We start from the raw sequence: 5,000 nt of genomic DNA, 5'->3' as shown, positions 1-5,000 counted from the left end.
CACCAAAATCACCACCAAGTCACAAAATCAAGCCAAAAATCCAAAATCATGGAACTTGGCTATGCACCAACCATGTCAAGATCAATTCCTTTTGATCCCAAACTTCTCCCACATCACTTTGAAGGCATTTGTGAGGATTTAGTCCAGCCAGTTTTCCAAAACCATGATTTTCGTTTTTCACCAAAATCACCACCAAGCCACAAAATCAAGCCAAAACACCAAAATCATGAACTTGGCTATGCACCAACCATGTCAAGATCAATTCCTTTTGCTCCCAAACTTCTCCCACATCACTTTGGAGGCATTTGTGAGGATTGAGTCCAGCCACTTTTCCAAAACCATGATTTTCGTTTTTCACCAAAATCACCACCAAGCCACAAAATCAAGCCAAAAATCCAAAATCATGAACTTGGCTATGCACCAACCATGTCAAGATCAATTCCTTTTGATCCCAAACTTCTCCCACATCACTTTGAAGGCATTTGTGAGGATTGAGTCCAGCCACTTTTCCAAAACCAACATTTTCGTTTTTCACCAAAATCACCACCAAGTCACAAAATCATGAACTTGGCTATGCACCAACCATGTCAAGATCAATTCCTTTTGATCCCAAACTTCTCCCACATCACTTTGAAGGCATTTGTGAGGATTGAGTCCAGCCACTTTTCCAAAACCATGATTTTCGTTTTTCACCAAAATCACCACCAAGCCACAAAATCAAGCCAAAAATCCAAAATCATGAACTTGGCTATGCACCAACCATGTCAAGATCAATTCCTTTTGATTCCAAACTTCTCCCACATCACTTTGAAGGCATTTGTGAGGATTGAGTCCAGCCAGTTTTCCAAAACCATGATTTTCGTTTTTCACCAAAATCACCACCAAGCCACAAAATCAAGCCAAAACATCCAAAATCATGAACTTGGCTATGCACCAACCATGTCAAGATCAATTCCTTTTGATCCCAAACTTCTCCCACATCACTTTGAAGGCATTTGTGAGGATTGAGTCCAGCCACTTTTCCAAAACCAACATTTTCGTTTTTCACCAAAATCACCACCAAGCCACAAAATCAAGCCAAAAATCCAAAATCATGAACTTGGCTATGCACCAACCATGTCAAGATCAATTCCTTTTGATCCCAAACTTCTCCCACATCACTTTGGAGGCATTTGTGAGGATTGAGTCCAGCCACTTTTCCAAAACCATGATTTTCGTTTTTCACCAAAATCACCACCAAGTCACAAAATCAAGCCAAAAATCCAAAATCATGAACTTGGCTATGCACCAACCATGTCAAGATCAATTCCTTTTGATCCCAAACTTCTCCCACATCACTTTGAAGGCATTTGTGAGGATTGAGTCCAGCCAGTTTTCCAAAACCAACATTTTCGTTTTTCACCAAAATCACCACCAAGTCACAAAATCATGAACTTGGCTATGCACCAACCATGTCAAGATCAATTCCTTTTGATCCCAAACTTCTCCCACATCACTTTGGAGGCATTTGTGAGGATTGAGTCCAGCCACTTTTCCAAAACCAACATTTTCGTTTTTCACCAAAATCACCACCAAGTCACAAAATCATGAACTTGGCTATGCACCAACCATGTCAAGATCAATTCCTTTTGATCCCAAACTTCTCCCACATCACTTTGGAGGCATTTGTGAGGATTGAGTCCAGCCACTTTTCCAAAACCAACATTTTCGTTTTTCACCAAAATCACCACCAAGTCACAAAATCAAGCCAAAAATGAACTTGGCTATGCACCAACCATGTCAAGATCAATTCCTTTTGCTCCCAAACTTCTCCCACATCACTTTGGAGGCATTTGTGAGGATTGAGTCCAGCCAGTTTTCCAAAACCAACATTTTCGTTTTTCACCAAAATCACCACCAAGTCACAAAATCAAGCCAAAAATCCAAAATCATGGAACTTGGCTATGCACCAACCATGCCAAGATCAATTCCTTTTGATCCCAAACTTCTCCCACATCACTTTGAAGGCATTTGTGAGGATTGAGTCCAGCCACTTTTCCAAAACCATGATTTTCGTTTTTCACCAAAATCACCACCAAGTCACAAAATCAAGCCAAAAATCCAAAATCATGGAACTTGGCTATGCACCAACCATGCCAAGATCAATTCCTTTTGATCCCAAACTTCTCCCACATCACTTTGAAGGCATTTGTGAGGATTGAGTCCAGCCACTTTTCCAAAACCAACATTTTCGTTTTTCACCAAAATCACCACCAAGTCACAAAATCAAGCCAAAAATCCAAAATCATGGAACTTGGCTATGCACCAACCATGTCAAGATCAATTCCTTTTGATCCCAAACTTCTCCCACATCACTTTGAAGGCATTTGTGAGGATTGAGTCCAGCCAGTTTTCCAAAACCATGATTTTCGTTTTTCACCAAAATCACCACCAAGCCACAAAATCAAGCCAAAAATCCAAAATCATGAACTTGGCTATGCACCAACCATGTCAAGATCAATTCCTTTTGATCCCAAACTTCTCCCACATCACTTTGAAGGCATTTGTGAGGATTGAGTCCAGCCAGTTTTCCAAAACCATGATTTTCGTTTTTCACCAAAATCACCACCAAGCCACAAAATCAAGCCAAAACACCAAAATCATGAACTTGGCTATGCACCAACCATGTCAAGATCAATTCCTTTTGATCCCAAACTTCTCCCACATCACTTTGAAGGCATTTGTGAGGATTGAGTCCAGCCACTTTTCCAAAACCATGATTTTCGTTTTTCACCAAAATCACCACCAAGCCACAAAATCAAGCCAAAAATCCAAAATCATGAACTTGGCTATGCACCAACCATGTCAAGATCAATTCCTTTTGATCCCAAACTTCTCCCACATCACTTTGGAGGCATTTGTGAGGATTGAGTCCAGCCACTTTTCCAAAACCAACATTTTCGTTTTTCACCAAAATCACCACCAAGTCACAAAATCAAGCCAAAAATCCAAAATCATGGAACTTGGCTATGCACCAACCATGTCAAGATCAATTCCTTTTGATCCCAAACTTCTCCCACATCACTTTGAAGGCATTTGTGAGGATTGAGTCCAGCCACTTTTCCAAAACCATGATTTTCGTTTTTCACCAAAATCACCACCAAGTCACAAAATCAAGCCAAAAATCCAAAATCATGAACTTGGCTATGCACCAACCATGCCAAGATCAATTCCTTTTGATCCCAAACTTCTCCCACATCACTTTGAAGGCATTTGTGAGGATTGAGTCCAGCCACTTTTCCAAAACCATGATTTTCGTTTTTCACCAAAATCACCACCAAGTCACAAAATCAAGCCAAAAATCCAAAATCATGGAACTTGGCTATGCACCAACCATGTCAAGATCAATTCCTTTTGATCCCAAACTTCTCCCACATCACTTTGAAGGCATTTGTGAGGATTGAGTCCAGCCAGTTTTCCAAAACCAACATTTTCGTTTTTCACCAAAATCACCACCAAGTCAAGCCAAAAATCCAAAATCATGAACTTGGCTATGCACCAACCATGTCAAGATCAATTCCTTTTGATCCCAAACTTCTCCCACATCACTTTGAAGGCATTTGTGAGGATTGAGTCCAGCCAGTTTTCCAAAACCATGATTTTCGTTTTTCACCAAAATCACCACCAAGCCACAAAATCAAGCCAAAATCCAAAATCATGAACTTGGCTATGCACCAACCATGTCAAGATCAATTCCTTTTGATCCCAAACTTCTCCCACATCACTTTGAAGGCATTTGTGAGGATTGAGTCCAGCCACTTTTCCAAAACCAACATTTTCGTTTTTCACCAAAATCACCACCAAGTCACAAAATCATGAACTTGGCTATGCACCAACCATGTCAAGATCAATTCCTTTTGCTCCCAAACTTCTCCCACATCACTTTGGAGGCATTTGTGAGGATTGAGTCCAGCCACTTTTCCAAAACCAACATTTTCGTTTTTCACCAAAATCACCACCAAGTCACAAAATCAAGCCAAAAATCCAAAATCATGGAACTTGGCTATGCACCAACCATGCCAAGATCAATTCCTTTTGATCCCAAACTTCTCCCACATCACTTTGAAGGCATTTGTGAGGATTGAGTCCAGCCACTTTTCCAAAACCATGATTTTCGTTTTTCACCAAAATCACCACCAAGCCACAAAATCAAGCCAAAAATCCAAAATCATGAACTTGGCTATGCACCAACCATGTCAAGATCAATTCCTTTTGATCCCAAACTTCTCCCACATCACTTTGAAGGCATTTGTGAGGATTGAGTCCAGCCAGTTTTCCAAAACCAACATTTTCGTTTTTCACCAAAATCACCACCAAGCACAAAATCAAGCCAAAAATCCAAAATCATGAACTTGGCTATGCACCAACCATGTCAAGATCAATTCCTTTTGATCCCAAACTTCTCCCACATCACTTTGAAGGCATTTGTGAGGATTGAGTCCAGCCAGTTTTCCAAAACCATGATTTTCGTTTTTCACCAAAATCACCACCAAGCCACAAAATCAAGCCAAAAATCCAAAATCATGAACTTGGCTATGCACCAACCATGTCAAGATCAATTCCTTTTGATCCCAAACTTCTCCCACATCACTTTGAAGGCATTTGTGAGGATTGAGTCCAGCCACTTTTCCAAAACCAACATTTTCGTTTTTCACCAAAATCACCACCAAGTCACAAAATCATGAACTTGGCTATGCACCAACCATGTCAAGATCAATTCCTTTTGATCCCAAACTTCTCCCACATCACTTTGAAGGCATTTGTGAGGATTGAGTCCAGCCACTTTTCCAAAACCATGATTTTCGTTTTTCACCAAAATCACCACCAAGCCACAAAATCAAGCCAAAAATCCAAAATCATGAACTTGGCTATGCACCAACCATGTCAAGATCAATTCCTTTTGATCCCAAACTTCTCCCACATCACTTTGGAGGCATTTGTGAGGATTGAGTCCAGCCACT

This window comes from Phaseolus vulgaris, chromosome 11 (genome assembly GCF_051622355.1).
Source record: "Phaseolus vulgaris cultivar YP4 chromosome 11, ASM5162235v1, whole genome shotgun sequence".
Taxonomy (NCBI): Eukaryota; Viridiplantae; Streptophyta; class Magnoliopsida; order Fabales; family Fabaceae; genus Phaseolus; species Phaseolus vulgaris.
This window is presented reverse-complemented; position numbering follows the sequence as displayed.